Here is a 13,154-nt window from a genome sequence, read left to right as displayed (position 1 = left end):
ACCAGGAAGCCATCGTCTAGCAATCTGCATGTAACATAATAACGGCTTAGGAAACTATCATGAAAGTGTAAAAGTATCAGGTGAATGATTGACGAGGGGCTTTATATGCAGTCATCAGTCACAGTCTAAGCACTGGGACAAGTGGGATTCCAGATTGTCTTTCCTGATCTAATGTCATATGAAGTATCCCAAACACCAGTAGAGTATTCTTGCCAAAACAAAAAGGAGAATGAAAGCAGAATCTAATTAAGACTTAAAACTGACTTCCCATGCCAGGCTTACGGGAAACAATGAGGCTAGAGGACCAAGTGGCATAACCTTTCAAGGAGAAAATGAATCCAGCTAGAACACGGGGCAGGACCAGAGGCCTGAGCTCCTCAATGCAGAATGTTAATACCAGGACAAGATGGAGGAAGCAGTCAGTAGAGGCTTCTCATTCAAACCTGAGCTCAAGCACCACAACTTAGAAAGACATAGGTGACAGTCGTGGATATTTGACTATGGACAGTGTTAGACTGTGCCCAAGATTACGGAAATTTTATTAGCTGTAAAAATGGCTTTTCGGGTTGGGGATTTAGCTCAGCAGTAGAGCACTTACCTAGCAAGCGCAAGGCCCTGGGTTTGATCCTCAGCTCAAAAAAAATGGCTTTTCTCACATATATATATATATATATATATATATATATATATATATATGTATATGTATATGTATATATATGTACATGTATATATATATAAAGTCTATCATTTTTGGAGAAAAATTCTGAAATATATTGAGGTTAAAGGACATATTCTCTAGTATTTCTTGAAAATTCTTCAAGGGAAAGAAATAAAAGGAAAGAGAAGAAAAGGGACAATGTGTCAAGAATGTAACAGTGAATAATTATGATGCAGGAAATCTTTGTCCTTTCCCTGAATTTGTATGTTAGAAATGTTTAATGAACATTACCAAACAAATGTCTGTTTTATCCCACATTTCCTAGAAAATAGAGCCTGAGACAGGTGTTCAGGCTAGATGTTTATTACAGGGAGAGTCATCTCATCTCAGGAAACAATAATGTGGAGGAAAGGAAGAGAGGAACTAATCAGTAAAAGAGAAACATGATGTATGCTACCAGAGTGGATCCTGCCTTCTTCCCGAGTCCCACTTGTCAATATTCGCCCATAAAGAAAGACAACATGGAGAAAAACACAGGGAGCAGCTGGGTAGGAAGAGAGTCTCACAAAATGACTGAGATATATTGATTTATTTGTTTTGGTTTTTTGAGACAAGGTTTCTCAGTGTAGCTCTGGCTGTCCTGGAGCTCACTCTGTAGACAAGGCTGACCTTGAACTTACAGAGATCTGCTTGCCTCTGCCTCCTGAGTGACGGGATTAAAAGTGTGAGCAACCACTGCCCTACTAAAGGGATTTATTAATTTTTACCATGTCATATTTTAATATGCTCTGTATTTTTGAGATTGTATAAAGTCACCATTTCCCTCTTCCCTGTCCACCCTCCAAGCCCTCCCACATACCCCTCCTGATCCTCGCTCTCTTTCAAGTTCATGGCCTCATTTTCTTTAATTGTTGTTGTTGTTGTTGTTGTTGTGTGTGTGTATATGCAACTTGCTCAGACCCGATACTCTTTCTTGTATGTATATGTTTTCAGGGCTGACCATTTGTAATTAGCTAAGTAGTTGGTGTGCTCTTCCCTGGGGAAGACTATTTTTCCCACTCTCAGCACTTCTTAGTTATATATCATATTTTAATCAGTCAGTGACTTCCAGACTTAGTGAAAACATCTATTCATTTATTCATTTAATCTCCTTTGACTGGAGTAATCACTATGCTTGATCATGATTTCCTCTAGAATAATTTATGCACAGTCACTACACTATATCTGTGTATGTATTAAAATATACCACATACCATAAATATGCACAATTAGTATGTTAATTAAAAATTACAAACAATAGGCATTGGATATAGCTCAGGTGATTATTGACTTTCACCAACCTGTGCAGATCTTGTCTGCTGGATCTGGGATCTGAGGACCTGAAAGAATGGGGCAGACTACAGTCTAATGCTGTGGACAACCTTATTTCAGTTTCAGTGTGCTTTTATACAATAATGTAACAGGGAAAACAATGATCCAAGGAAGGCTGTTTGAGTTCAGAAAAGCATGTAAATAACAAAAAAAAAAAAAACAATAACAAATAAACAAAGCAAAAATCCAGGTGATGATGGCACATATCCTTAATCCCAACACTTGAGAAGCAGAGGAGGCAGATCTCTGTGAGTTTGAGGCCAGTTTGTGGTCAACAAAGCTAGTTCCAGGACTTCCAGGACTGTTAGACAGAGAAATTCTGTCTCAAACAAACAAACAAAAACAAAAAACGAAGAGAGAGAGACGGAGACAGAGAAAAACAAGTAAATAAATGTCAGTAATCACATACTAAATATTAGCATAGAAGCCCTTTCTCAGAGCTTTCTTAGGATAGACCATTTTAGACATAATTGCCTGCCACAAACTATAGACTATATCTGAGAAAGCATGAGAGCAAGGCAGAGGGCAATATCCAGGTTCAGGGTACACTGACCAGATTGGGTTCTGTGATGGTTTGAAAGAAAATGCCCCCCAAAGGAAGTGGCACCATTAGGAGCTGTGGCTTTGTTGGAGTGAGTGTGGCCCTGTTAGAGGAAGTGTGTCACTCTGAGGGCAGGCTTTGAGGTTTCCTATGCTCAGCCTACTGCCCAGTGTCTCAGACCACTTCCTGTTGCCTTCTGATCAAGATGTACCAGCACCATGTCTGCCTGCATGCCGACCTGCTCCCCATCATGATGATGATGGGCTGAACCTCTGCACTGTAATCGAGCCACCTCAGTTAAGTGTTTGCTTTATAAGAGTTGCTGTGGTCACGGTGTCTTTTTACAGCAAAAGAAACCCTAACTGAGTCAGGTTCTATAGCTATGTCCTAACATCCAACATGAATAAACATGTCTAATAAATTGAATATAAATCTCTGTCACAGAAGGCACAAAATCATCTGAAGAGAAGTAAAAAGAAGGAAAAGGAAATATAAGCATTTTGTGTTAAAACTCAGAAAAGTGAGCAAGCTCAGCAGAAAAGATCTGCAAAACACTTCATGGAGGGAGGGGCTTCCGGGATATGGAAGTACATAATGTCATTTAATATTACTGGAATAACTGTTCCTCTCATCTCCTCAGCATGCCTTCAGGCAAGTCGGTTTTCCTAAGGGTGGTTTGTCAGCTGGGAGCCTGATAGGCCGGTCTGGATTAACGTTTAGGGAAGGAGACAATAGTATGCAATGTTCTAGTTTGGGGGCAGATCAGAGTGTGTCCATCCAGGTCCTAAAGTAGAATTCAGATCCCATTATATGAGAATCTTTACCAAAAAGAAAAATCCAGAAAAAAACATCAAATTAATTTCTTAGATTCTGCATTGTCAAATTCTTCAAAGAGGGCTATTAATCAATCTACACAAGACCAAATGGGAACTGGGGAGGGAAGTGTGAATACACAAATTTTTTTCATTCATCTGCCAAAAATTGTATGTAAGAGTGAATTGTGTGTCAGGCAACAGTGGCACACACCTTTAATCCCAGCACTCAGGAGGCAGAGCCAAGTGGATCTCTGCAAGTTTGAGGCCTGCCTGGTCTACTGAGTGAGAGCCAAGACAGGCACCAAAACTACACAGAGAAACCCTGTCTTAAAAAAAAAAAAAGAGAGTGAATTGTGTAACTAATGACATTTTGGATTTTGTATGTTCAAATGTTTGCTAACAGTCTAAAGAAAATATTTTCCTAAGCTTATACACACATGATCAGTGTTAGCAAGTGTACTGGCTATTCTTGGTTGTCAACTAGACTATATCTGGAATGAACTACAATCGAGAACTGGAGGGCACACCTGTGAGAGGTTTTCTGTTTGGTTTGAAGTGGGTGAATCCACTTCTTGTCCTGACATTTGAGGTAGGAAGACACATACCTTTAATCCAGATCTTGAGGTAGGAAGGCTCACCTTTAATTTGGGACATGTTTTGTGGTGACAGCCTATATAAGGACATGGAAGAAGGAAGCTTTTGCTCTTTGCCTGCTTGCGCTCACCTTGCTAGCACATCCACTCCTTCACTGTCATTGGAACTAACTTCTTAGGATTCCAGCACATACTGAAGACCAGTGGTGTCACTCACCCTTGTGGAGTAAGCAGCTACTAGATTCTTGGACCTTCCAACAACTAGCCATTGTTGGATTGGTTGGATTGCAGCCTATAAGTTGTTCCAATAAATTCTACATATAGGGACTATATAATATATTATATATATTATGGAATATATATTTTTCATAAGTTCTGTGACTCTAGAAAACCCTGACTAATATGGTGATATTTTAGAATTGACAAAGAAAATATAACTAAGGATAATAAGCACATAAAAGGTAAACCTAAACCACAACAGCTAACACTTCATATATACCAAGAGGACTATTAATGTTTTTAAAAGAAAAATAATAACTGTTGATGAGGATGTAGAGGAATTGGAACCATTGTGAAATGATGTAAAGCAATATAATGGTCACTCAATGTATTAAAGACAGGATTAAGTACATCATCCAGCAATGCCATTTTTTAGGTACATAACAAAAAAACTGTAACACAAATGATCCTACAGATACCTGCACACCAACATTTCACAGCTCTCCTCCCCATCTGCCTCCTCTTACATTCTTTCTGTCTCTCTCTTCTGTCAAGTGAACCATGGATGGAGGGCAGTTGATACAGTTGATATAGATGACTCACCTACAGCCTTGCATTCAGTGTGTGTGTGTGTGTGTGTGTGTGTGTGTGTATGTGTATGTATGTGTGTGTGTGTGTGTACATATACTTCATAATCAAAATTTTCACCCCTGAAACTCCATCTTTTTTAAACCAGGATGGCTTCAAACTCACAGAGAGCCAGCCACTCATCTTTGCCTCCTGAAAACTGGACTAAAGGGATGCGTCCTCCACACCTTGCTCCATCTGACTTAAATAGTTTGAATATTTTTCTTCCTTCTTGGATGATTTTTGAATCACACAGAATAAAATACAGTCTCTTACTCAAGGCAGTTCTTAAAGTTTATCAAGACAGCTATCCGATTCTCATCCAAGCCCTCTCTCCTCTAAATGGAACATTAGCACTCTGTTTAAGCACAACCCATGATTCCTTTGTGTTACTGCGTCTAGAATGACCAAGTAAAGTTGGACATACAAGCTAGAAAGGACTTGACTAACGCTTAATCATTGTATTAATTGCATTGTTCTTGCTCTGAAAAACACTCGGTAACAACAAATTAAGGAAGGGTTTACTCTGGCTCAGTTTGAGGTTATAGTGAACTATGGTGGAGGAGGCATGGGGACAGCTGGTCACAATCTACCGAGAGTTAGAAAACTGAGACAGATGAATTTGGATGTTTAACTCATTTTCTTATTTTTATTCAGTCTAAGACCCCCCTGCCCTATAGTCAGGGCAGTGTTCCCACTTCAGTTAGCTAATGCCCAAATGTTTGTTCTCTAAGTAATTCTGGGTCATGTCAACTTAGCAATGTTAGTTATTAATAATAGTTTTTAAGAGTCTATTGACAAAACATTACTAGACAAATTAGTTCCAGCATTCACATTTTATACTGTATTTAATTGTCTAAAAGATATCTTCAGAATAAGATAAAAATAAGATAATATGTCTTTAGGTAAAAAATATAGGAATTACCAAATCATATGTTTGTTTGTTTGATTTGGGAGTTTGGTATTACTTGTTTTTCAGCAATTATGAGAGACTATAATAACAAGTGGTGAACACTTTTTTTTGGAGCTGAGGATCAAACCCTTTTTTGGGGGGGGATGTGAACACTTTTTTGATGATTAAGGTTACACTAAATATTTGAGAAGTCTTTCTGTAAAGATACAATGCTAAATGCAATAACATGTAACTCTCCAAGTTTCAACAAGGATGGGCAGGAGGCCAACGTTCTACTGCCTCACATAAAGAAGGCATTCTGATCTCCCACAGAGGTGTATTGGCTCACCAGGAAGCAGCTGATTTAGTTCTTGCTCTGATCACCCCCCACTGCTGTCCCTGCAAAGAGACAGAAAAGTAGGTGGATTGCAATACTCATTCCCAGTGTGTTTTAATTCCTCTCTGTCTTGGTTACAGCTCTATTGCTGTGAAGAGACACCATGACCAAAGCAATTCTTATAAAAGAAAACATTTAATTAGAGGGTTGCTTACACTTTCGGAGAGTTGGTCTATTATCATCTTGGCAGGATTCATGGAGACAGGCAGGCAGACACTGGAGCAGTAGCTGAGAGCTTCCTCCTGATCCACAGGCCAGGAGAAAGAGACTGCGCTTGGCATGGGTTTTTAAAACCTCAAAGACCACTCTTAGTGACATACTTCCTCCACAAGGCCATACCTTTTAATCCATTTAATTCTTTCAAGTAATTGCACTCAAATATAGGAGCCTATGGGGGCCATTCTTATTCACTCTCTTACCTTCCTATCTGAGCCAGGGTCAAGGGAACCCAGTGGGAGCCTAGTCTCCACTCCCACCAGCCATCAACAAGCTTACAAGGATACTGTCCTAGCTCACTTCTCTGTTGCTGTGATAAACAGCATGGCTAAAAGCAGCTCAGGGAGGAAAGGGTTCATCTTCCATCTCCAGGTTGTAATATATCACTGAGGAAAGTCAGGGCAAGAGATCAATGCAGTCACCAGAGGCAGGAACAAAAGCAGACATGGAGGATGCTGGTTATTGACTCACTCTCTATGATTTGTTCAACTTGCTTTCTTATATAACTCAGGAGCACCTTCGCGGGTGGCATCTCCTATGGTGAGCCAGGGCCTTCCATGTGATTCATTGGTCCAGACCTATCCTGTAGACATGCCAACTGGCCAATCTGATGGAGAAGTTCCAAACAGTTGTGCCAAACTGACAATCAAGATTAACCATTGCAGGCATGCTACTCAAGTCTAGACAGCTTCTACTTACCTGCATCCCTGAGTTGGCAGGACTCACTAAGTTGTTGGGCCTCTATGTCTACTGAGCATAGTGAGACAGAATGAGGTGGTATGAACCAGGTCAGTTGGCACCCAGAGTCACTATTACCTCCCTCTCCTGATATCAAGGAGGCTCAGCAGAGAGCTGAGAGCTGAACTCCATCCCAATACTGCTACAACCAAATGCCATAAAGCAATTGTCTCCCTCTCTCTCTTTGGCCATTACTTCAATTCTAGAAGTGTTGATGTGAAACAAGGGTGCTTCCATTCACTGTTGGCTCTTTGCCACTTTATTTATACCCTTATGAAATAACAGAGAATTCCTGACTTGTTATATCAACTACAAAAGGCAAAATTGTAATCAATCAACAGTATTTTTAATCATGCCATGTATCAAAGATAGAGGTCACTCACATGTGTGACAGTGAAGTAGAGCAACTATGCTTGCCCTTTGATGAGTCTTACTTTAGGAGTTTCCAAATGTTTGATAGTCAGTGTGAATAATGTCTAATCATGAGTACAAACAAAGGGCCTCTACTAAAATCTCTTGTGCTGGGGCTATGGTAGCCTGGTATAGAGCATTTGGCATGTGTCTAGTTTTGGGAATTTCTCCCTCCAGTCCCCCAACTCTTCCCAAAAATCCTATGGTTGGTCTTTCTCTTTTAGGAATTCTGAATCCTTTTTTTTTTATTATTAATTTTCAGTGTATATAGTCACTGTACATAGCATTGTGTTACACAAAGCAATTTTCAGAGAAGCATATTTTGTAACTGAGCATATCCCCATAACCCCATAGTCTCCTACCCTCCTCTTTCTCACCCACATTTGAACCTTGAATCCTGGCCTGATTTATTTTGGGAGGATGGGTAGAATCATGCCATGTATCCCAAGCTGGCCTAGAACTTGTGATCTTCCTGCCCTAGTCCTCTTATCCCTAAAGGCTGAGCTCATATACCTGAATCACCATGTCCAGCTTTGATCTGGTGTTTTAGATTCTGTCAACTATTTTGAAGGGGAGACAGCAGGAAAGTGTCTTGAGATTATGATCCAAAATCATTCTACAGCACTTCTGTTTCTGAATTGTGAATCTTTCCTATCTTTTGAGGAGTGTGGCAGTTTGAAAGAAAATGGCCCACAAAGGAAATGGAACTATTAGGAGTTGTGGCCTTGTTGGAGCAAGTGTGTCACTGTGGAGGTGGGCTTTGAGGTCTTCTTTGCTCAAGCTACACCCAGTGAAACAGACCACTTCCTGTTGCCCAAGGTCAAGATGGAGAACTCTCAGCTCCTTCACCAGCACCATGTCTACCTGTGTACTACTATACCATACCATGCCATGATGATAATGGACTAAACCTCAGAAGTATAAGCCAGCCACAATTAAATGTTTTTCTTTATAAGAGTTGCCATGATCACGGTGTTTCTTCACAGCCATATCAACCAAACCCTAAACAAAACATTCACAATATGGAAACCCTGACTTCTTGGGCGACAGTGTGGTACAGACCATTGTTTATGTGTGCAGGCTCATAATGCAGTGAGTTAATAAACTTGGAAAAGCTTGGTTTCTTCCTTTGTAGATAGTGATAGTATCTGCCTTGTAGTCAGCATAGTCTGCCATATAGTAAGTCTTCAGCAACTTAAAAATACCATTATTATTTTACTTGTTGCTCAGGAACAATGAAGATCACACATGTCACATGAGCACAGTCCAGATGATATCTGCTAGTCCCCAACTAATATGCACAGTTGAGGAAAAATAAATACTGGTTTAAGCCACTGAGTTTTGGAGTGGTTTGTTATATAGCAATAGCTGACCAATGCATCATGGTTCCTCTCAGTTCTAACATTCTTTATGAGTAAAAAGAGAAATAAAAAGGAATGAAACATGACAGGTGCTGGGTATGGAAAAGAAAGTTTATTATAGATATGTGGGGGAACATAGCCAGAGGCAAAGGCATCTGGAGTATATAAGGAAGAGCCTCTGGGGGAAGGGCAGTCCTGGACTGGAGAGTTCAGGACAGAGGTCAGAGCATGCCAGCCATACCCCATAACAGGTAGGGACTGGGAGATGGTGCTGGGAGAACCTGGCAGCCAAGTCTGCTTTGATACATTAAATAGGCACCTTAGCCATTTGTCCCAGGTTTTAAAATCAATATGCCAGGCCTTTTGTTGATATTAAATAAATGATAAGGGCCGACATAATCTTGTATAAATACTTCTGACATTGGACATCATTGTTGGGGAGTCAAAAACCTAGAATGTTGGCTAAGTATGGGAAGATCAAGCTGTTTCGCTTGTTGTCCAGGCTCTGCAGGACCATCTGGGCTAGGGACATGCAGACAGCAGTCGCAGTCCCTCACGGATTGGATATCTGCTGGAACAGATATATATTAGGGACTTCTATAAAGTTAAGGAGTGTAGGCAATTTTCTTTCCTTAGGGATAGATTTAAAACTTTTATGCCCATGGTCCTGATAGTTGGAGGAGGGAGACCCAAGACCAGGGAAAGGGGGAGAGATAGTTCACCCTCAGAAATAGACAGGTGGGGAACAGGCTGTTGATTGTCAGTGCTTATCTGGAGTCTGTTTGACCCAGGAAGAGATGGATCTAAAGTTGTTGAGGTTTTTTGTTGTTGTTGTTTTTAAGTTTACAAAAATGTTTTAGGCTAGGCAGTGGTGGCTCATGCCTTTAATCCCAGCACTTGGGAGGCAGAGCCAGGCGGATCTCTGTGAGTTTGAGGCCAGCCTGGGCTACCAAGTGAGTCCCAGGAAAGGTGCAAAGCTACACAGAGAAACCCTGTCTCAAAACAAACAAACAAACAAACAAAAAGTTTTAGATTTCTTAGCATTACCACTATTTTTAATCTTCACTAAAATCCACATTGCAGAAAAGGCAATAGACTCATGCCTTTGAGTCATAATAAAAGCTCAAGGACTCCAAAATGATTTTGGTTAAAAGGTAATTCAGTCTATGGGATCTCTACAGAATAGGACGCCCTTGCCCTCTCTGTTACCTAAAGAATGACCTATTATAGTTATTGTCTTAAAAGACTGTTACTTTACTATACCTCTACAAGAAAAGGATAGAGAAAAAATTGCCTTCACAAAACCTACTTATACTAATTCTCAGTTGGTCAAGAGATATCAATGGAAGGTTTTCCCATGCAATATTAAATAGCCCCACCCTGTGTCAATATTTCTAATATTTGGAAATAATGTGTGCCAATAGTTGGAAATAATTTGTGTACAATTTCCACAATCTATAATTTACCATTATATGGATGATATCTTATTAGCAGATTCAAAGATAGATACTTTAGAAAGCATGTTCAAAGAAGTAAAGAAAGTTTGCCTTGCTAGAGATTACAAATTATTCCTGAAAAATACAAAGGGGAGATTCCATTAATTACTTAGGATATAAGATAGATGTACAAAAAATTAGACCCCAAAAGATACAAATCACGAGAGATTGGTTGCAAACTCTCAATGACTTTCAAAGAGTTACATTCCAAAGTTACATTGAAACATTTTCAACTTACAGACCACTATTAGGAATCCTAGAGATGAACTAGTACATTTGTCCAGAAGGGGCAAGGACTTAAATAGTCCAAGAGAATTATCAGCTGAAGCTTAGAAGGAAGTGGTTTTTGTAGAAAAGAAATATGAGAGGCACATGTGGATCATGTGAATCCAGAACTTAATTGCATTCTGGTCATATTACCCTTTAGGCTATCTCCTGCAGGGATTTTGTTGCAGAGGGAAGATATTATATTAGAATCAATATTTCCACCACATAAACTGAATAAGAAATTAAAGACATATGTGGAAAAGATTTCTGATTAGATTTTAAAAGGAAAATTAAGACTTTGTCAATTGACAGGAATGGATCCAACAGAAATTGTAGTACCTTTAACTAATGAGGAAATCTGCTCTTTATGGAAAGATATCTAATATTGACAAAGTGCTTGCAGTGATTTTTTAGGAGATATTAACAACTGTTATCCCAAAAGCACGAGAGTAGAATTTATAAAGTGAACTGAATGAGTTCTTCCTCACATTGTACGAAAAAAACAATCTCCCGAGTCCGCACATTCTATACTGATGCAAATAAATCAGGAAAGGCAGGATATTAATCAGGAGATTTATGTAAAGTGGTTTAAGGCTCTTACAATTCTGTACAAAAGTCAGAATTGTATGTCATTCTTATGGTACTAATGAACTTCACATTACCTTTCAATATGCAAGAAAGAGTTGTTTTAAATATTGAAACTGCTGAATTTAATCCTGACAATACAGAATTAACTTCACTCCATACAATTACAGGAAATCATCAGAAATAGGGAACATCCTATATATATATAACACACATCAGATCCCATACGGGTCTGCCAAGTCCTCTAGCACAAGGTAATGATGAGATTGATCAGTTATTAATAGGAAATGTGCTGGAGGCCTCAGAATTTCATAGGAAGCACCATGGAAATAGAACTTTTCTATCACTTGGCAACAAGCCAAGGAAATTGTAAAAGGATGTCCTATTTGTTCCTTTCATAATCAAACTCCATTAGCTGCAGAAAGTAATCCTACAGGCAAACAAAGAAATAAAATTTGGCAATGGGTGTGTTTCATTTTGAAGAATTTGGAAAATTAAAATATGTACATCATACCATTGATACCGACTCAGGATTTCAAGGGGCAACTGCTTTGAGTTCTGAAAAGACTGATTCTGTAATTACACATCTATTAGAAGTTATGGTCATCATGGGAACACTTGTACAAATTAAAACTACAAATGATCCAGCATATGTCTCAAATAAAATGAAACAGTTTTTTTGCTTATTACAATATAAAGCATATTAAAGGTATACCATACAATGCTACAGGGCAGGCAGTTATAGAAAGAGCTAATCAAACTTTAAAAGACATGCTAAATAAACAAAAATGGGTAATAATGATGCTTAGATATAGATTACTGCTGTGGATATCACTCTGTGTAAATAAAGTTCTGATTGGCCAGTGGCCAGGCAGGAAGTATAGGTGGGACAAGAGAGAAGAAGATTCTGGGAAGTAGAAGGCTGGAGAGAGACACTGCCAGCCGCCGCCATGAGAAGCAACATGGTAAGCCACAAGCCATGTGGCAAAGTATAGATAAGCAGAAATGGGTTAATTTAAGATAAAAAAGCAGATAACAAGAAGCCTGCCATGGCCATACAGTTTGTAAACAATGTAAGTTTCTGTGTGCTTTCTTGGTTGGGTCTAAGCGACTGTGGGACTGGCGGGTAAGAGAGATTTGTCCTGACTGGGCCACGCAGGAAAACTCTAACTACAAATGGTGCCCCAACGTGTTGGCAAGAATTTCCACCTAAAACCTGAGAACAAAGATTCTAAAACAGAGCTAAAAAGAACTTCCTAGTTGTCTCTCTCAAGTTAGCGGCAGCCTGCCAGTTTGAGCTACTGTGGCGGGTTTCTGGCGTGTGCGTCTGACCTGCAGTGTGGTGGGAATGAGGAATCTATAAGCGACACTTTACTCTGCTGTGTGATGGATTTAGCCTTTGCTATTTAAAAAAAAAAAAAAAAAAAAGGTTTCTTGTCTATGCGCTGCTTTAATAGAACTGCTTCTGATAGTTGATGGTACACATGGCTCCAGACACAGAGTTGGTGGTAAACTGAACCACCGCCATGTTGGGAAGCTGAGGTGGGAGGAGCCAGCAGCCACAGCAGTGTTTCAATCTTACAAAGATGAATATTACACAGAGAATCTGGTTTATGTTGTCTTTGGGATTTTTAACTACAGAAAAAGATTTGATCATAAAAGCTGTTGAGTTAAACAAATACGTAAATTTTAAAGGTACCTTGACTTCAAAATTTGGATACAAGGATATGTTGCTTTGGAAAAGAGTCTCTGCTTTTGTTTCCACAGAAAGCCAGAGGCTGTGGATTTGTTCCAGATTAAGATACATCAGGTTTGATCAGTCAAGACCACCTGAAAGGTCTCCAATGACACCATGGCCCTGATGATCCGACATCCAGAATGGTTTCAAGGCAACTGGCTCAGAGGTTCACCTTAATGGACTACTCCATAATCCTAAAATTTTCTTTGTGTTCCCATAAGATACAGCG

The sequence above is a fragment of the Onychomys torridus genome, chromosome 14 (assembly GCF_903995425.1).
Source record: "Onychomys torridus chromosome 14, mOncTor1.1, whole genome shotgun sequence".
NCBI classification, from domain to species: Eukaryota; Metazoa; Chordata; class Mammalia; order Rodentia; family Cricetidae; genus Onychomys; species Onychomys torridus.
This window is presented reverse-complemented; position numbering follows the sequence as displayed.